The sequence below is a fragment of the Pteropus medius genome, unplaced genomic scaffold (genome assembly GCF_902729225.1).
Source record: "Pteropus medius unplaced genomic scaffold, Ma_sr-lr_union100, whole genome shotgun sequence".
NCBI classification, from domain to species: Eukaryota; Metazoa; Chordata; class Mammalia; order Chiroptera; family Pteropodidae; genus Pteropus; species Pteropus medius.
Window position 1 is genome coordinate 464,391 of NW_024354875.1, and position 21,923 is coordinate 486,313.

Genomic DNA, 21,923 nt, shown 5'->3' on the forward strand with positions numbered 1-21,923 from the left:
GCTTATCCATCCTTCTATTGATAAATATTTGGGTTGTCTCCAGTTTTCCACTACTATAAATGAAATTGCTGTGAATGTACTTAGACAAGTCTTTTTGTGGGTGTATGCTCTCATTTCTCTGGGGAGTATACACAGGAGTGGAAGCTCTGAGTCTTAAGATAGGTGTATATTTAACTTTATTAGAGAGAGCCAAAAAATTTCTCAAAGCGGTTATACTATTGCACACTCCTATCAGCAAAGTATCAAAGTCTCAGTTGCTCCAGAGCCTGGCTAATGCTTGGAACAGTCAGTCTTTGTAGCTGTATCCATTCTAAGATATTGTGGTTTCTCACTGTGTTTTTGATTTGCATTTCTCTGATGACTAATGAGGCTGAACGCCATTTCATATGTTTGTTGACCATTAGCGTATCTTCTTTTGTGGAGTTCCTATTCATGTCATTTCTCTCTATCTATCATCATCTATCTATCTATCTTAATGTCATGGATTTCTTATATATCTTGAATACAAGTTCTTGGTCGGATATATACATTGCAAATAGCTCCTACCCATTTGTGGGTCATCTTTCAATTTTTCTATCTTAATGAGAAGAAACTTTTTTATTTTGATGATGACTAATTTATCATTTTAAAAATTATTGTCCTTTTCTGTCCTATCCAACAAATATATAACTACTTCAAGGTCATAAATATATTCTCCTATGTTTTTCTTATGGAAGGTTTAGCTTTCCCACTTATGTCTATGGTCCATATGCATAAGAGTTGTTCTAATGTCAATTATCGCAAAGACCTTATGTTCACCCAATGAATTACATTGGTGCTTTTTTTTTTTCCTTCAAAATTTCACGGACTGCAGACACATGGGTTTTTTCCAGACTTTTATTCTGTTTCATTGATCTAATTGTCTTCCTTCATGCTTATATCACACTGTCTTAAATAACTGTAGCTTTATCCTAAGTCTTAAAATCTGCTAGTGTAAGTCCTCCTACTTTGTTCTTTTTTAAGATTGTCATGGCTATTTTAAGTCCTTTGCATTTCCGTATAAATTTTAGAATCGGTTTGTCAATGTCTACTCCAAAAGGAGTCTGTCAGGATTTGGGTTAAGATGGCATTGTCATAATACAAAATTCGGAGATCATGGACACCTGAATATTGGCACTTTAAATTGTTTGATCTATGAACATGTCTTAACTTTCCATTTATTCCTTAAATTAATCCAGCAATAATTTGTAGTTTTTAGTACAGAGGATTTATACATATTTCCATTTCTTCCTAGGTATTTAATGCTTTGGATTCTATTTTAAATGCCAATGTTTTGTAATTTCATTTTTCAATTGTTTGCTGGAAGTATGTTTAAGAACAACGAATGTTTGCATGATCAGTTAATAGCCTGTGACCTTGATAAATTCACTTATCAGACAATTTTAGTCCTTTCTTTCCAATCTTCTTGCCTTCTATTTGTTTTTTCTTGCCTTGTTGCAGTGGTGAGGACGTCCATTACGACACTGAATAGAAGCAGGGAGAGTAAATACCTTGTCTCATTCCCCGGTCACTGTTGCTTTGATTGCCAAGATCAGAAAGTGACTCGAATGTGTTCGAGTCAGGGGTGGGGTATTGTAAGGATGCTGGAATCCCACAGATTCCAAGTAGAAAAGATGAATCCCCGCTTCATAGGAATGGAAAAGCTGTCAGGAATCAGAGCCACTTTCTCCTTTTCTCGGGGGCCATGGCACCTGCTCCTCTCTGTATCTGTTCTGCTCTCCCCCCACCAGCCTCTCTCTGCCTGTCGGCTTGCACATGACCCAAAAGGGCAGCCACAGCTAGTACACCTTTCAGCTTGGCTCTCCGCCACCGATGGGGTCTTCCTTCTGTATCCATTAGACAGAGAAAGAAAAAAAATCTAAGGAAAAGAATCTGGTTGGCCATCCTTGGATCCAGTGTTTATCTCTGGGCCAATCAGCTAAAAGAACGGGAGGCAGGATTCATGGAGCCATTCCTTCCTCATCAGTGAGAGCTGCGTTTGAGGAATCTCTGTATGAGAAGTATGGGAAGAAGAGCCAGGCACTGAAAACATGTCTCATGGAGTTAGAGTCTGGGCTTCGCACCCCAGAGAATGCCAGAGGGGACCTGGGTAAGATGAGAAGCGGCAGAATAAAGCAAGAGGAGTCAGGGCTGGAGGCAGTAGGTTAGATCAGGAGTCCCCAATCCTCGGGCCACAGACCAGTACCGGGCTGCACAGCAGGAGGTAAGCGGCAGATGAGTAGCAAAGCTTCATCTGTATCTGCAGCCGCTGCCCAGCGCTGGCATCACCGCCTCAGCTCCGCCTCAGATCATCAGGCATTAGATTCTCATAGGAGCACCGGTCCCTGGTGCCAAAAAGGTTGGGGACCACTGTAGTAGAGGACTGAGGTCTTCTGAGACTAGGAACGGGTCCTCCCTTTGCAAGAAGTTTGGGTGGTGCCAATATGGCGTGTATGACGTTCTTCTTGGCGGTCAGTGCCTGTCCCCAGAGGTTCCATAACTGTCTGTAGCTCACCCAAGGGTGCTCTGCAGGGAGGTCACGGTACTGCTGGGCAGTGTGGCAGGAGGGTAGTGCAATTACTGCGCACGGATGTGCCGTAAAGAAGGGTACGGGAAGGAAACGTAACATTTGTTGAGTGCCCTTACGTGCATTATCTCTTTAAATTCTCTTATCGTATTCCCATTTCACAGATGAGAAAACTAAAACTCAACAAAAGTTAGTGACTAGCCTGACGTTGTACGGCTGGTGAGGCCGCAGACCAGGAGCCCAGAGGCTTCAACTCCAGACCCCGTCATCTCCTACTCCCCAGGCTGCCCCAGGCAGAGGTGTCGCCAGGGTAAACCAGGTGGTGAGGAAGGAAGGAGTTGTCTTCTCCTGCCCACAGGGGGTAAAGCCCAGAGGCGCAGAGGGCCCCACCCCTAGACCACTGCCACGTTGGTCCCTCAAGGGCCCTCTCAAGTCAAGGTGTTCAAAACTGGGTCTCTACTATCAATGCAATGTTACAAATCAGGGTTCTAGTCCCAGAAATCACCTCTGCCATAGAAGTACCAGATTGGCGCGCGCGTGCGCGCACACACACACGCACACACACACACACACACACACACACACAACAGTGCACAAACATGTGCTTTTGTAAACTGATGTTTCTATATAAAATTAAACTACATTAAAAATTTTTACGTGGGGGACGTGGTTCCATAATGTAGCGGTTAGCATATCTGCTATACACGCAAAAGGTCCTGGGTTCACACCCCAGTGGAGCCACAGTCCATGGTCTACAGCCATGCCACCCTGAACAAGCCTGATGTCTGACCTCGGAAGCTAAGCAGGGTTGGGCCTGGTTAATATTTGGATGGGAGACCACCTAGGAAGACTAGGTGCTGTAGGCATAAAAAAAAAATAGATAAAAAATAAAAAAAAATTTACGTGTGGCAAGTTTTCTGCATGAACCAAGCAGGTTGATGTTTCTTAAAATATTTTTCACTGACCTTCCAACAAAAAAACACTTTCGTCTTCCCCTGCGATGCAAGAGTTCTTCGTCATTCCAAGCATGGTCAACCTGCATTCAATGTGAGTCACTCCAGGCTGACTCAGTGGGGCAGCCAGGGACAACCTCGTGAAGTGTGACCAGCCGTGCTCCAGCTGGCCCCATCAGACCTTCCTGATTACTAAATATTGTGGATCCATCTCCAACATGGTCATTGCCGTGAAATCCGTCACAGCCACCCCAAGACTCATGCATACACGGTGTCTTTGCACACTGATTCGGGGCAAGGCCCAGTTTCCACATGGGAAACTGTATGCATTTTCGCGGGAAATGCACCGCAACCCTGGGGGCAGCTCGTCAGACGTTCGTACACGCGAGTTTGGGTTGTCACTGGGAGTGTCTTCCAGTCTGTACAATCTGGAAATGCAAGGAGCAAACATTGAGTCACTGTGGGCTGGGGGCTGCCTCCGTGACTCAAAGAAGCTGTTAGTGGGTTTCGCCATTACTCAGTCATGTAGGGCAAAATAGGAGCTGAAGCAACGCAGCCTGGCTCTACGGCTTCTGGATCTGCTGATTTATAAGAAACTACGGGACAGAGAGGGACAGGTGAAACAACACAGCGCAGATACAGTCAGCAAAATACGAACAGGACGAATTACCCAATTTCTCAACAAGGCGCAAGGAGAAAATAGGAAGAGAGGGGGCAATTCAGAGAGGAAAGCGGTATCGCCAGTTGCCACGTGTAGGCTTATTCGAATTGTGTTTGAAACAAACACAGTGGGAGGGAAAGTTTAGAAGACCGGCAGGGAAATTTGAGCATGGATCAGCTATTTGATGATGTTCAAAAAATTATCGATTTTTTTTAGGGATGTAATAAGTCTTGTGGTTAGATTTTAAGTCCATATCTTTCGGAGATACATTCTGAAATAGTTTGGATGAAATGATATGGTGTCTGGGACTTACTTCAAAATAATCCAGGCCCAGGAAGGAGTGGGCGGGAGCAGAGATGAAGGAAGATAAGCCAGAGTCTTTAACTGTTGAAGCTGGTGATAAGTGTCTGGGGCGTTCACTATACTTTTCTGTCTACTTTAACATATGTTTGAAATTTTCCACAATAGAAGTTTAGTTTTTATCATGTTCATTTTTTTTGAAAGCCATTTTTTAAAAAAAGGCAAGAGTTGAAGAGACCCTCAGGCCCCTTCTCCCACCCTCTACCCCCTCTCCCCGCCCAGGTCCCCTTTGCCAAGAGGTTGGGGAGAATCATCAGTTCTCATCATGGTGTCCTAGGGGGCACAGGATGTAGGCTCCTTGAAGGCAGGACCATGGCAAATTTTGTTGCCTCATGAGCACTTGGTACATGGCCGACATGCTGGAAGCACTCAGTATTTGCAAACAATTGAGAAATGATTGATGAATGAATGAAGGAATGGGTAGATGGATGGATGGATAGGTTGGTGGGTGGATGGATGGATGGTTGGATGGACGGACGAATGAATGCAGATTCCCTAGACAGAGGTTGCAACCTGGGTACTCAAAGACCTCTTGAAGGCACACCCATGCAGACTGGCCCAATACTGGCCCGAGACTGAGCAGAACAAGGCTCTCACAAAGCCAGGTCGCAATGCCACAGGGATAGGCCAATCTCCCTGCAGCCCTGGCAGGAATGCAGTGTCTCTAACTTGGAGACGTCTGCCTGCCCAGCTGCCTTTTGGAGATAACCCACTTCTCTACCCTCCCCAGTAAGACAGGAGACCAGTGCCCTAGGCAATAGAAATGCGGATGGAGCATCAAAACTCAGTTTCCTCTCTGGCATCCCTCCACCGGGGCACCAGCCGAGGCCCGGGCAAGGCCCAGCCAGTCTGTGGACCACCAGCAAGGGATCTAGAGCAGTTGAAGGAACTCGGGCCACTTGGCCGTGGTGATGGCAGAGGTCTGGCTTTTGTATCTCTGACTTTGTTACTATTCTCACACTGCCTCAGAACAAATATAACTGTGACTTAGTTATGTTTCACAGTTTGTGCAGCTAATTTCATATACTTTTGACAGCTAGATCTTATTTTCAGCAGTTCTAAACTTTTTCCCTCTTTGGGAAGTTGAAAGAGCATATTGTCCACCCCCATCCCTCGCCCTCTCATAAGGCCTCGCTGATGTGGGCTGCAGGACAAGTGGCTCTTTCAGGTGTGACCCTGAGTTAGGCGAGACCCCCCCCACCCAGCTCTCCCTCCTCCCACCCAGGCCCCCGAGGTGACCAGTCAGAGGCTCAGGAACTTGCAAGGAACTCAGATCTTAAGGGGTCAAACAGTGTCTTAGACTTGCTGACTGTTTTAACATTTGAAATAACAACAATAATAATAATAGGTGTCAGGCCGAGCTTGACACGTGAATTTTACCTACTCGTAACTGTATCTTTAGTGTTTGAAACTGTTGCCATCTTCTCGCTTGTTAAATGGTTCGTTTAGATTTATTTTGCCTTATTTTGTTAATCTAGTTTATTTTGCCTATCATTATTTTCATTTTTAAGCTTTCTTACTTTGCCTTTTTACCTTCCTTCTTATTTTCCCTCTGTTTCAATCACCTTTTAAATATTTCCCTTTTGTATTTTACCCTTATCATTATTACCACTATTAAAATTTAGTATTTCTGTCTTTGCTTTAATGTCAAATCCTTTTTCTTCCCCTTGATTTTATCTTTTCATTTTTATTTAAATCCCTAAGCTTCTGGGGTTTGTGGGTTTGAACTTACTGTTTTATTTCCTATTTCTTTTTCACTATAATCCTTTAAATGGCTTTTTTCTCTGTTTGCCAGACTATAGCCATAACTTCTCAGTAACCTAATTTTGTTTCTTAAACTTTACGTTATTGGTTCTATTATCCCTTACGCATAATGTTAATTATTCTGTTCCTTCTGTTAGTCATAATCTTGTATCGTATTGGTCACATTTTTTTTCTAATTCTTTTAAATTCTTAATTTAAAAAATTTTACTTTTCCCTTTCGGCTGGCTCTGAGGAGGATGCGGAAGCCAGGGAGGGTGGACCCGGGAAGCCTGTTTCTCTCGCCTTCAAGACCCAACTTGCTGTGAGCAGGAGGGTCCTCAGACGGTGAAGATATCAGAGAGTTTTAGAGTGGGGCTGAGTCCCGGGGCATCCTCATACCAGCGTGTCGATCAGTCCTTAGTCCTCCCAAGCCTCGGTCACCTCAGCCTACAAAGGACAAGTGCCAGGTAGAAAACCAGAAAACACGTGGCTGGGGCCCAACACATACAAACTGCCTCTGTCCTTGTGGCTTCACATTTATAAATTCAAAACTCTGCCAAACTAAACAAGTCTGCCCAAGGTACAAAACCTGAATATAATCACGGAAGGTATCAGAAAAACCCAAATCAAGGAAATATCTGCAAGACAACTGGCCTGAAAAGTCTCAAGGGTATAATCGCTGAGCAAAGACTAAGGAACTATTCCAGACTGAAGGGCGACAGAGACGGGGACACCTAGACACAACAGGTGACCCTGGAGTGGGTCGTTTTGCTATAAAAGACATTATTGAGACAATAGGTGAAGTCCGAATGGACTCTGAGTGTTCGTTGGCAATAATGTATCAGAATTAACTTCCTGATTTTGCTGCTTGTGTTTTCACTATGTAGGAACTAGTCTTTGGTTGTAGAAAAAAAACCACTAAAAAGTGTTGGGGGATGATGGGACATCGGGTCAGCAACTGAGCCTCCAATGGTTCAGGAAAAGTAAAAAAATCTATGTCTATATCTATACACACACACACGCACACACACACGCACGCACACACGCACACCTTGAGGGGCAATAGAAGGTTGCAGACTCTTGACTCTTGCTCCATTATTGCTAGGTGTAACCTTGGGCAAGTCACTCAGCCTTTCCTTGACTCAGTTTACTCATCTTTAAGTTGGAGATAACACTCATGCTATTGGAGGGATGAGCAAGAAAACAATAAGCTAATATCTGTCATGTGCTGAGAACAGTGACCGGTACCCAACGCGTGTCAACGCGTGTCACCCGTCGTCACGTCTCAGTGATTCGGAAGTGCTCTCTTCTCGGGGCCGTTGCACCTACTGCTCCCCCACCCACTTCTGCTGCTTAGGTGGTTTCTGTTCACCCTTCGGGTCTCGCTTAGCTTCTTCCAGAAAGCCTTCCCTGATCACCACGCCTCCCACACACATCCTGCCTCGGGCAGCATTAGAAACTTTTTTTGAGAACCCTGTACTATCCGCATCACATATACTAATTTATAATTTCCAGGTGACTTATCTTTTCTGTTAGATGATACCTAGCTCAAGGACTGGGCTGGTGTCTTTGTTCACTGTCACATCCCCAGGCCTAAGACAATTGATGAAGGAATGAATGAATGCACGAATGAATGATCTGGATCCGTGCCTCTCCTGAGTTGAAGATGTGATTCCAGGCCCCACCTCTAGAGGGCACCATTTACACCGCCATGTATGTAGAAGGCGCCCCTGGAGCTGGGCAGTGCACACAATCCGTTCTGCTACCCACATATCGATGGGAGGAGCGAATCACTTTTGTGGTTAGCCGTTCTAAAACGTAAACCATTGTTCTGGGCAGATGCTTCAGCCCTGCAAACCAGAGGCATCCGTTCACGTGCTCGTCATTTAACGAATGTTTATTGAGCAGCTCTGCTGTTCTGAGTGCTGGTTTCTATCACAAAACCCCTTATTGGTGACGCAGGGGGACATTTAGCAACCACTTCCCCCGGTAGCTTCCTAGAAAGCCCCGAGGCCCCGTAGACCACGGTCCGGGAGCCCTTAGCTGTGCAGCTCTGACGCTTTCCTCCTTGGAAAGGTCTCGGGCCCGGATCACCCCAGTTGTGCTCCATGGAGAGAGCTGTGGCCTCGACTGCACATTCCTAGCGCAAACCCACAGCTGCTCTTGCAGGGGAGATTCTGGCCGTGGCCAGATAACCCTTACGCAGGGGACAGGGATGCTGAGAATTTTGTCCCATTTCTTAATTTTCATTAACAGATGTAAGTCAACCATCCTCTGGCCTTATTTATTTATTTATTTATCTATTTATTTACTTACTTATTTGTTTGTTTGTTTCTCATTCATTTATTCATTCATTTTGAGACTTAAACCAACAATATCAAGAGGTAGATGCACTAATCCCTTTTCAAAGGTCGGCTGATTAAGGCGATCCATCATCTTCCTAAGGCTTGCCAGCAAGAAAATACAAACCCCCAAAACACCGATTGGCAAATAACACTATTTCCTTAGAGAAACTGGCATGTGAAGGTAACTAATCTATGATTAGAAAAGCATAGCAATCACCGTGCGAGTAATCAGCAGAAAGCACTAAACGCAGCGATAGATCATCTTCCAGAAATCCTGCAACTTCCATCCACTGCGTGTCGATGTAAGAAACATCCAAACCCGTAGAAAATTTTTATGAGTTTATTTGAGCCCAACTGACGACAGTTGCTGGGAAGCGGGATCTCAAATGCTCTGGAGAATGACAGTTTTGCAGCTTCTTTTATGCATTTGGAATTAAGGAGGGCGGGCGAGGACGATTACAGGAAGGTGGGTCACAGGACAGTTCACAACACTATGTGCTCTCTCCAGGGGGGTTATTTCGAAAGTGTGTTAAGCCGGATGCGCAAAAACAATGGACAGGGCTTGCTTCAGGCAAAGATAAACTTTCACTAAAGAAGTTACAGGCCTGGGACGTGACTACCCGCCGTGTCTGCCCCGTTAGGGATTTATGATTCTATCGCCCTGTGAGGTGACTTTCCGTCACTGGACCTGTCCGTTTCATTACAGAACTCCCTTTCCTTCCACATGGTGGAGAAAGCAATGTTGAGGAAAATAAAGGGAATGCCAAGGAGCAAAACAATTCCTGAAATTTATAAGTATTATCCTACAGAGCGTGAGAACCCAATGCAGGAACGCATAGAAAGCATTTAAAACAGTGCCGTCTGTTTGAGTTCGAATAGCTCGAATTTCCACTGCAATTCCTATCTTAACAATTCTCGTATGATTCTTACGTATTGCGCTTGGAGTTTATCTTCATAATTCCAGTTCCATTAGCATTACCCCGGCCTTATTCTTAAAGCTCCGTCTCAATCACTATGCAGAGCATGCACATTCCAGGTTCTTGCCTGAGGCGGAGTCCCACCTGTCTCCAGCAGAGCCCTTCTGGAGGGCAGATGAAGGCCTTGAAGCCCATCTACCCTTTCATCCTTCAGCAATCTGGGTTTCTAATCCCTGGACTGCCCCGGGGCCCTCACAGGGTCTTTATCATTTCGTGCCTTTCCTTCAACTTTCATTCTGGCAGCAAAGCCTCCGCTGAGCTTCATTTCGATATCCTGCCTCTGGCTTGCGTTAAGAGATGCTATAAAAAGCTTCCCGCCCCAAATTTTCTATTACACTGACGATAGCAATACCGTTGAGCATGTCATCCATGGAAGAAACGACTTGTTTCACCCATAAACAATGTACTGAGGGTTCTTCGCACATAGGGAATGGGGGAGAGGAGGTGCGGGCTACAGAGGTAGAAAACAGAGGCCTCTCGGCACCATGGTGGCACCCCCGAGCAGCCGAGCCTGCAGCACCCTGAAAGAGAGTGTCAGACCTCCCCAGTTCCTTTTTTCTCTCTGACACGGGTAATTGGTGCTGTCAGCCTCAAATCCTGCCACTGCCAGTCACGCAACGATAAAACCTCCAAAGAGTTCTTGACCTCACACTGCAGAATAGCATGCTCTATTCTGGCCGAGTTTAATTATTATACCAGGACTCAGGTCTTCCCAGGTTGCACAGTCACTTGTCTGCCAAGAGAAGGCTGTCGTGCCTGGGCGAGGGAGGAACCTGTGTGAGCTACGGAAAGGAGGTGGCCGGACTTGCGTTCGAGGCAGACTGTCAAATCACAGGTGGCACGTTTCGCAGAGTCTGCTGTGTCTAAAGAGGAAGTGCCTGGGTCGATGCAGCCCCCTGGAGAGGGCTAAAGGGACAGCAGAAGAACCCAGAAAGGGTCCAGTGTCCTTGTCAACTTTGGAGTCTTTGCTTTGGGGAGTGTCACACTCACCAAATGGGAGAGCAGCACTGATTGTCCTCAAAATACTTCTAGCAAAAAAGTTGGCAGAGCATGTGGTAGCCCACCTCCCAGATGTGGTCACCTCCGGTGACCCCACCGCCTGAGACTCACGTTCCACCGAGGAGTGTGGGCTGGGCTTTGTGACCGCTTCTAACAGACAGGTGGACGTGACAGGGTGTGCATTGGAGTCGAGGTCACAAAAGGCAGTGGGCACCAGTCTCGTGGATCACTCGTTCTGGACAAGCCAGCTTCCACATCATGAGGACGCTTGGCAGGCAGCCCAAGGAAAGTTCCCACGTGGCGAGAAACTGAGGCTTCCTGCCACATCCGCGTGAGTGAGCTCGGAAATGGAGCCTCCGGGCCTGGCAGCAGCTGGACCGCAGCCTCTCGTGAGACCGTGGGCCAGAGCCATGGGCTTCCTGACCCACAGAAGCTGCACGGGAGGATAAATGTTGCTATAAGCTGCAAAGTCCTGGGGTTATTTGTTACACAGCAATAGATAACTCAGACACTGGGAACATTCTAGATGCTGGGGTAGAAGGTAAATCCTACTCATACACCTCAGAGTCTGGGCAAAATGCTTATCATCAGGCCCCTCCTACCCCACCTGCCTCTCTCCCTTTCTTGTACCTGCCCCCACACACACGCACACACATTCCGCAAAGCCTTTAGGCAAAAACCGACTGTTGCCAAAGTATAAAAAATTGCAGCTTCCTTGTCACAAGCGGGGACAAGCCCCAGGGGTGGCTTACGCTGCAGAGTCCGCTGTGGGAGCCGCCGAGACCTCGGCGCTGGCTGTAACGGCTCCGTTGCTCGGCGTTTCCTCTCTCTCTCTGGCTCCTGCTTCCTGTCCCGCTTCCTCCTGTCTCGCTCCCTCGTTTCTCCTGGGGGCTCCTCCTTAATGAATCACCTACGCTCGAACCTTCAGCTCAGGGGGACCCAACCTTAGGTACCCCAAGTGAAAATCCAGCCTCTTTGAAAAAAGGAAAATAAAGGTGCTAAGTCTCACTGAAGTTTTCCCGTAAAATTACCAAATTCTTAAAGAAAGTCTTCCATTCCTACAGTTAATTAACTTTTAAACAAAGAAAATGTAAGTTTACAACTTTAAATATGTAATTCATCCAGCGATTTTACAAAAATTATTCACTAGGCCTCTACATGGGAAACACAATACGATACATCCTTCGGAGACTATAAAGGGGAAACAATGTACCCTCAAAATGCACACTTTTTCAGAAACAGTATACTATTATCAGCACCTCATCGTTGGATGTTTTGGGGTTTCCACATAACAAACGTTTGAAATCAGCAGAAGCCGTCCACGTGCCTGACGTCACCACGGCACTGAGACCCGATCGTCTGTCGCAGCTTTGTAGGTAGCGGATGCTGAATAGTCACTCGTGGAATAAACTAATTACTGAACGGTTTGGCAGTTGCTGACAATTTGTCAGCTGCCCTTCCTTGCGTCTTATCCTGAGGCATGTGGTGAAGTTCGCCATATATCAGTGAGGTAGAGACTGAACTGGCAGACAGGGCAAGTCTGCTTTTGATGGTGACAGTTTCAGGTCACACCATCTCAGACAGTGGCAGGAAGACAGGGAGTGGGAGGGGACATCCTGACAGTGACCCAAGGTCACAGCTACCGTCAGGACCGAAGAACCTCCCCCGACTCCCACGCCTCTGACCTGAACCTGGAACAGCGTGTACCCAAGGAGAGGTCTTGTCCCTTGGTTGTCTTTTCTGTAAAGCTGCAGTACAACTGAAGGCAGGGGCTGGCATGAAAGACCCTGGGGGGCTCCTCTCTGACCCCCAGATCCTCATGGCCTGGACCAGCACCCTGCCCCACCCTCCAGTGGGAAAGTAATGCCTAGAATCCCGGTGGGCGGAGGGGGGCAGAGTTTACCCGACTCCCATCACTGAGCACCTGTCAGCCCTCACTGATACTTTGATTCATACGTCCTTTAGAAATAAGGAAAAGTAACTTATTTTAGGATTCTTATTTCATAGGAAAACCTATGAAGTGAGCCACGTTTAAAAAAAAAAAAAAACTCATGCAAACAATACCACACACTGTATTTATAAAGCAGTTAGAAAAACATACACGTCCTAAAATTAAAATGAGCAAATGAGAGGAAATGACGGTGCACAAAAGAATATAAATGATCATAAATTTAAAAATCAACTTCACTAGTAAAGAAATGCAAAATAGAACAAGATTATCATTTTTATGTATCGAATTGGCAAATTGCTTAAAATTCTAGTACTGAATAATGGAGACAGTGCAGAGAGAGTGTAAACCAGTATAGCCTATTGTAAAATGTCATAAAATATGTGAAAAGCAATACAAACCAAGAGTCTATCCTGAAAAAATAATCAGAAATCAAAGAGATTTATCACTGAGCTATGTACACGTCACTTCATAAGATGGATGCCTTTTGAACACCTGCTGTGATCCTGGCTTTGCCCTAGGCACTGGGGGTTTGGCAGTGGACACAGGGGATCAAAGTCTCTGCCTTCCTGGGGCTCATGTTCCCGCAGGTCCTAGCACCCCAGGGCTCCTGAGCTCGGCAAGGCAACTGGCAGAGGCCACTTCACTTCGTCAGTGTTTACACCATCCCAAACTCAATGTTCTATACCTTACATCTGACTACGTTTAAACTTAAATGTTAATAGATTTCTATAAACCAAATGAGCTATTTCTCTGAAAACGTTTTTTTTTCCTTTTCACCAACTTTTTATAAAGGAAAAAAAAACCATAAACATACAGAGAAATTGAAAGACTAGTACAATTCTTACATGCCCTCGACATAGATTCAAAAATTAACGCCTTGTATATTTGTATTTTCTTTCTCCCTCCTCTATTTCCAATAAACCACATGAAAGTGAATTGCAGGCATCATAATGCTTTACCCCTAAATGTCCAGCCAACAACTTCCGCATAATCGCAATGCCATTATCACACCTAAAAAACTCACACTCATTCCATAATCTATGGAACGACCAGTCTATATTCAAATTTCCCCGATTGCTTCCAAAGTGTATTTGAAAGCTAGGGTTTGCGAATCAAGACCTAATCAAGTTCAAACACTGCACTAGTGGGTCCTATAACCTAAACGGTCTCCCCGTTTTGATTTTCAGGACTGACTTTTTGAACCCACAGGCTTATCCACAGCAGAATGTGGGTTTGTCTGCTTCACGCTGCAGTGTGTTAAATCGTTCCATTACTCACTGTATTTCCTTTAAACTGGAAGTTAGGGCTAGACGCTTGATTCTCTCCAGGTGAATCGTTTCTAGCAAGGATGCACCCTGGTACTTCAAACTGCATCCCATCAGGAGGCACAAATGTCAGCTGGCCCACTATGCCTCATGCTAAATTTGATCCCTTGGTGAATTCAAAAGCTGCCAGATTGCTCCAGAGTTAAGGTACATTTCTTCCTTTTGCAACTAACAAGTTCTCTGTAAGGTGATGGTCTGAGACCATGTTCGTATCCTCTTTCCTATTAACGTTTCGAGCGATGGCTTTTGGCGTGCACTGCTGAGCCTTCCCGAAGCAACCACGGCACTGGGAATTTTGTTTTTGAATATCACTCTGGATGCATGGTGTGGTTCATTGTTTAATTTACTGTGTTTAGTCCAAGGAATGCTGTCACGTTCCTTTTGATGCTCCAACTGTCGTAAATTTGGCCGGTAGAAGCCCCTTTAAGCTGGTTACTATGTCCCTTTGAAATATCCCTCCATCTATGAGCACTTTCTTGCCTCTGACACAGCAAGATACTTCATATATATTCTGTATCCCAGACCTTGAGTCAGCCATTTCTTAAAAGAGCCCTAGATCCTTTAAGGGCAGGGTAGTATACAGACCAAGCTCTATGCGCTCATCGCCGTTGGCGTGGCATTGCTTCTAGGACTTCCCTGCGGACAGAGCTAGGAGAGTTCTCACGGACACCAGCCCAGCACCCGGCGTTCTGCCTCGCTCATCACCTCTGTTTTCTAACGCCAAGGACCCTGGTTCTCAACGTCAGTATAGTGGAGGCTATTCCTCTATGCTACACATCCACACAGAAGAATTTCGCTGTCCTCGTACCACAGCCAACAGCAAATCTACCATGTTAGTTTCCTAGGCGGTAACAACGTACCGCAAACCGGATGGCTTAAAAACGGTTCTGGGGACCGGAAGTCAAAAGTCAAAGCATTGGTAGTCCCTCTAAAGGCTCTAGGGGAACCTGTTCCACGCCTTTGTCACAGTTTCTGGTGGCTGCTGGCAAGCCCTGGCATTCCTTAGCTCGTAGACGGCATCACTCCGATCTCTCCCAACATCTTTACATAGCACTTTCCTGTCTGCGTGTTTCTAAGGCTCTGTGTCCTAATTCCTCTTCTTATAATGACACCGGTTATTGGGTTAGGCCCCACCCTAATCCAGGAGAACAGCGCCGTCACTAGATTATGCTTGCAAAGACCCCATTTCCAAATCGAGTCACATTCACAGGTACCAGGTGTCAGGACTTCTTAAGGGACATAATTCGACTCACACACCTACTAAATAAAGTTTAAGATTTCTTTGCTTTTTTTAGTCCTAGAATAGATCTTGGGGATGTTATTAATTAATGTCCTTAATTCCAAAATTACTTGAATTAATTTTTTTCAGTGTGGTTATGGTATCAGTTTGATAACTATTTAAGTTCGTCCGCTTCGGTTTATTTTTAATTATAGGGTTTGACATTTTCCCCACATTTTTAGATTTTTAAGAAACTGTTTGAATATGTAAAACATCTGCCCGGTTTACAAGTCGAAACTGTAAAAAAAGGTACCCTCAGAAAGGTTTTGCCCTCTACCCCCACTCCGGAAATACCCGTCGTTGCTCATTTCTCTTTTTCCCTTCCTGTGCTTCTTGTTGGGGAAAAGAAAGTGCGTGTAACTGTGTGACTTTGCCTCCTTTCGTCCACATGCCGCGTACGCCGTGGTCACGTAACACTGAGGCTCGGCGGGTGTCGGTTCGCAAGTGCCACCCTCACTCTCCTCCCCGCAGCTGTGCCAGACTCCTGCGTCATTGCCATGGCGCCTTCCGCCAAGCTTTGGATGAACATGTAAATGGCTTCCCATATTTTGCTCTCAAAAATAATGCCGCGGTGAAGGAATGGCCTCGCGTATACCTTGTTTCTCATTTCAAGATGTGTCCTCGGGGAAAATTCTTAGAAATGGAATTGCCGGGTCCAATCTAGCTGCTATGACAGACTAGGTGGCTTAGAAATGACAAACATTTCCTTCTCACAGTCCTGGAGGCTGCGAAATCCAAGACCAAGGCTAGGGATCTCTTGGGTGTTGCATTTACGAGGGCACTGACCCCATTCATGAGGGCCCCACCCTCTTGACCTCATCATCTCCCAAGGCCCCGGCTCCCAACACCATCACCTTGGGGGTTAGGATTTCAGCATGTGAATTTTGAGGGGACGCAAACATTCAGCCCATTGCACGCATGTGGTTTTGCTCGTTACGGTCTAAGTCCCTCCCATCTGAGGCTGGACAGCTTTGCTCTCCCATCGGCAATGTCCGTGAGTGCCTGTCTCCCCTGAAGATTTTCAATTCGGTAATAACAGTGAACTTCATCCCAGAAAACTGAGAGCGCTCCAACAGGTAAGTGCATAATTGATGGGGATTCACAGTGTGTCAAATGCGGACAGTGAGGACCCTGGGGTAAGCAAGGGACCTCGAGTATGCTCAGGTGTTTGCAACAGGAAGGAAATTTCCTACCCCGTTCTGTCATTCCTCTGACTCACTGTGTCAAGAAGACCTTCCTCCCTCTTGGTAAGAATCCATCACTTCTTAGAGAAAACATTTAACTGACAAAAGGTTAGAATCTCTTCTTTTTTTTTTTAAGAACAAATGCTAATTTCAAACGGAAGAATGTATTTCTGGCAAGCTTAAGACACTCCTCTGAGGAACCTACAAAAGACCCCGGTGGTTAGGAAGCCAAGGGAGACCTATTAAGGACCATCATTTTACCCTGAGCCTGAGAGATCCCGCTGACTCCGTGACAGATAAAAGCTACTCCGAGGGCTGAGCCACGTTCTAGACAGAGCGATCATTTAGCATGCAGTCTTCACCGCGTGGAAAAAAAACGAGATACAGCTTTAAAATTAGGAAAAGAAACATCGACTGATCAGCTTGGAGTGGGGCTGAACGGTCAGGAGGTAAAGAAACAAAAGCGAAATTCACTTCTTCGCTGGGTAGTCTGATTCTCCACCCCCCAGATAATAATAGTACTTTAGCTAAAGGTACAGTCACATTTAAAAGGAGTAGCAAGGATGGGAGGTTTGTATTTAGTGGATGAAAGAAAAGGGTTTATGAGATGTTTCTATGGCTGGAATTTACTGAGAGGCACTGGTAAATGATACCAAAAGAATGTCTGTGCTTTCGAGCCTCCTTCAACTGCCTTCACTCAGCAAACATATCTTGAGCTCCAGGATGTGCAAGTTCTCTGCCCACGAGACCCGCAAGTGGGGTGATGTCAATTAGGCTGAGTCCCATCACTGTGCACAGTCCAGTAGGACAGAGAAATAATTCTCCAAGATAGTGATCGAGCCTTGAGAAAAGTCCCGGCAAACTGCTAATAGGAAATCCTAAGAGTGAGCCGGCTACGGCATGGGATGGGGGTGGGCTTCACAGAGGAGGTAGCATCTGAGCCAGCACAGGTGCCATGTGCCCATGCGGAGAGGCAGAGAAGGGCTTGTGGTGTTCGGGTGACCTGCCTTTGATGGGAGGCAGTGATTTCCGTGATGACCCCTTTGATGGAACCATGACTTGAGGAGAAAAGGAAGAAGCATCCTGGTTAGGAATCATACACGTAGATTTACAGAAGGAAATGGGGAATTTCTGGAAAAAGACTATTTTTATAACCATGGAGAGTAGAATGCCAGGTAAGCGCTTTAATTGAAGAGATGCCAGAAAGTAATCTACTATAAATCTGAATTCATGATTCTTTGGGAACTGAAGAGATTTTGAAAAGATAGATTTATGTAATGAATTGAGGTATGTCTTCTCCCAAGTAAATCTAGAGAACACAAGATAGCTCGGCCCAATTTTTCAAGTTCATCAGGATTCCCTCCGGCTACGAGAATGCTTTAAACTCATGCTCTAAATTTATGCAATTAAGGGACCAATGTTTTTTTAAAAGTAACTTTTTCCCCTTTATTACATAAGTGACACATTTATTGTAGAAAAACTTTTAAACACATATGAGTAAAAGGAGGAAAGTTCTCTCAGACTCCAACTAATCGACTGCAAGTTCTGAGAAGTGTTTTCGGAAATTATTCTTCCAGCCCTGTTTTAAACATATGTGTGTGCTTAAAATTCCATCTTGATAAATCGACTTATAAACCAAAGAAGATCATACTACCATCCGGTTTGGGAATCTGCCTGTCTATTCACCATATTATGGACATCTTTCCTGATTATTAGATATTTTGAATATCATTTTTAATGACATTCCATTTTAGAGATATGTCATAATTTAAATAGTCAATCTTCTATTATTGGATATTCAGGTTGCTCCAAATATTTCACTATTATACATAACACTATAATAAACATTCTCTTAGTTAATATTTTCACATGGATTCCTACAATTCATTAGGATATATTCCTAGAAGTAGAGTCTCTTTACTAAAGTTATGAGCATTTGCAGATTTACGATGTGGGTGGTCCAGATCACCCCCCACCCACCCACCCACCCACAACGGTGGTATAGATGCCCAGAGGCACATGACCGTTTGCAAGCCTTAGCTAGCTAACAGCCCATCCATTTTCAAACCTCTCTGATGGCTGTGTATCTGGCATGTTTTTGAAATACCATGCTTTCTCTTTAGGATAACATTCATTTGTTTGGTGCTGATTTCTATGCTGATCTCCCCAGTTCTTTTATTAGAATCTTCAAAATAGAAATATTGAAAGTAGTCAAAAGCTCTGAATTCCTGGGAAGACAGGCGTTATCGTCAACATTATGATGGGCGGTCAGGAACCCAGAATGGGCACTTCGTCTGGTGGTACACTCATTCCTGTCTCTAAGAGGTCCCGTAAAGTGACTGGTCTCTAACAAAGACATAGTGGTCTTTTTATGAGACTCTACATCCTTGAATGCTTAGTTCTGGTGACTCAACAAAGAACATTCTTTCTACTATGTTGAAAGGATGAGGGATTTGTTTCAATGAGAAATTAAAAGTTATCGTACTACTTCTTGTGGAAAATACTTCTCTAAAATCCAGTTACTTGCAATTTTCAAGGAACAGTGTGTGAATAATTTCTAGTCGTTAATTTTGTTAACTACATGCTATTCCTTCAAGTCTACTTTGCTTATGAATGGACATCTTTTTCCTTATTATTTCATACCTTAAATGATTTTGCTACATTTGGTTAATGATGAAGCAATATAGTCTCCATTGCCATAGTGAATGTATTTTAGTGATAAATGCAGACTTCCTGAACAGTAATACAGTAATAGTAATAATAATATCATTCCTATTTTATAATACATAATACAACTCACTCCATATAAGGCTAAGTTACATTTAACTATGTAGTTTATAAGGTGATTTAAAATGAATAAACCTAAGTGGAAGGAAGTGAGCTATTGGCTCCTTTACAGTTTGAGTTCCAACTAACGATATAAGAAACCTCCATGACCATAACCTAAAATATAAATTCTGTTTATCTAGGCAAATTCTTATCTCATTTTCTCCAAATTTCATCAACATATCTTGGACATAACAGTATTTTTCCTTGGGTCCCCTTGTTTTACGATGCTCCTACTGATCAAAAGCCATGACATCGCCCACAGCCCAAATCCTTGGACCCTGTGTGTCCCAGGACCTCTTGGCTAGGAATGCACCAAAGAAACGCACAGTCGAGGCCATCTTCCATTCTTCCACAGTTTCAAACAAACACACGAGAGTTATAGTGTCTCATTCGTGAGTCATTTCAAGGAGCTTATTTTGAGAAATGCATTTCTCTCAAGGTCGTACAGTTGTCTGCATCTCATAATTGAAGATATGACCACCCTTTGTCTCAGCCTTTCAAGGGCACTAGTAAGGACACATAAACTATCAAAATGCTTTGGAAATTCTAACGTTTCCCTCGCCAAGCAACAGCACCCGGGCTGCCTCTCCTGCCCGGAGGTAGAGCAAGGCTTGACGACCTGCCTTTGACTCTGAAAATGTATTCAGCATAGCAATATCGAATCTTTAGCAATTAAGCGCTAAGATCTCAGTGCCCACTCCCCCAAATCACTGAAACCTATCCTATGCTAGCATGTCTCCTTAAACCAGACAAAGGTTTCATCTCTGCATCCCTCTAGGCTTTTCTCTATTTAACCAAAACTGTAACAATTGTCCACTATAGCAACCATGTCAAAAAAAAAAAAAAAAAACAAGAACAAAACAAAACAAAAGACTCACCCCACCTAAAACATTGAGTCCAGTTTTAACGGTTGTTTTTTGACTCACCACAGCAGGTCACAGTTACCACCCCCAAGCTTGAGCCTAGAAGCCTGCTAGTTTCCAAAGAGGTCAGTTAAAGAAACATCTTTCGTGACCAAATAAGGGCGAGAAGTAACACAGAGGCAATGCTAATGCTGCACCCAATAACCGTAGGAGAAAGACCGAAATCAAGGACATGTCCACATAACACCTACCAGCTTCTGTGTATTTCCCTATTCACCATCGACTTCCTGGTACTTCCTGGACGTGCTGGATGCTGGGGATGCAGAGGTAGATGCCATCTTCATAGCTGCCCCCCAAAATCTCAAGTCCACTGGGAAGAGAAACCATGCAACAGGGAGTACTCATGGAGCACAGGGCAGGCCCGTGGGAGCTCTCGGGGGTGACCCGGCTTTCACAAGGCCTGGCCTGTAAGTTAACTTCATTAGCAATGAATTACCAGCAAGGTATTGAGGAATCACTTAAGGTAACAGGTGTGTGGAATCAGATATGTTTGAGGAAAACTGACCGGCAGCTGTGCATAGGGCAGACTGAGGGAGAGAAAAAGTGATCAAGGAAAACAAGGCTGGAGAGGGCTGCCGTCCCCTAAATCAGACTGGAGGCTTGCAGAGTGAGGAGACGGCCCCCGAGACCACCCTCACTTTTGACACCCACTGCAGAATTCAGGGGGCTCCAAGACCACCCTCCAGTTCAGAAATCCGCTGGAACTCAGGACTCACTGAGAGCAGTTATACTCACGGATAACAGTTTATTACAGTGAAAGCCCACGCATGTCAATCAGTCGAGGGAAGAGACGCACAGGACAGAGTCCAGAGAAGCTCTGCTCAGATCCTCCAGTTGTCCGGTCCCCACGGTGCTATGGCCAGCGCTAACATTTCCCCGGCAACGGTGTGTGATGATATTGCCAAGGAGGGAAACACACCTGAGCCTTGGTGTCCAGAGTTTTTATTGGAGCTTGATCACCTAGAACTGGCTGGCCACCCAGGTGGCTGCCCTCTGTCTTCAATGTCTCTGGAGGTTGAGCTATTACATGACCCGATGCCCCCAGGTAAGCAAAGACACTCTTATCAGAGTAACATTCTGATGGCTTAGAGATCACCTCCCAGGAGACTAGGACAAAGGTCAGGCTTCTCTTTGTGTATGATTAATGCTTTACTACACAGGGCTAAACCGACTGTGTTTTTAACTTATTTCCATTACATGTTACAATCCCACATTTACAAATTATCCTTATAATCAAAACTAAGATCTCCACCTCCAACTCTTCAGTAAAATACTTCCAAACATACAGCCGAACGATCTACTTTTGACAAGTCTCCTTGTGGAAAAATCTTTGCATCCATCAAATATGGGTTTCTTGGAGCTTCAGTGAGAGAGGCTATATCTTGCCCTTTTCCTAACTTTCTCCCTAGATTTTGGGGCTCCATTTATCCCTTGAGGCTGTAGCCTTCTGTGGATTTGCTGCTGGATCTGACTATGTGGTTTAAATTTGTTGGTTTTCAAAGCAACTGAAAAAGTCCTTTGAGAGTGACGAAAATAAACTGTTCTTATAAACATAAACTTACATCTTATAAACATAAATGAGGACTCCTGAAGACTAAGGTAGCTATCTAAATAAGAATCCACTTCCCCCCCCAAAAAAATTTACCTTTTATAACCAAAAGGAAAAAATAAACAATCTTTAGATAAAATACGTAAAATAATATTAAAGAACATAATTCAGCTGAGTAAATTGGAAGATCTAATTGGCTTTATTAAGCAATTCATGAATCTGCAACATTCCACGTAGCAACTGGAAGGGCTCTCTGATGACTTGTACCAAATGGAAGGATTTTTAAAGACAGAAAGAGAG

The 21,923-nt window shown here is 44.7% G+C and overlaps 1 protein-coding gene and 1 pseudogene across 2 annotated transcripts in view; both read left to right on the forward strand.

The window, feature by feature from the left end:
- NGEF (neuronal guanine nucleotide exchange factor) overlaps nt 1-21,923 on the forward strand; it is an 88,490-nt gene that overhangs the window by 29,755 nt on the left and 36,812 nt on the right. The window lies entirely within an intron of this gene.
- LOC120597416 (uncharacterized) lies at nt 3,296-3,411 on the forward strand (annotated as a pseudogene).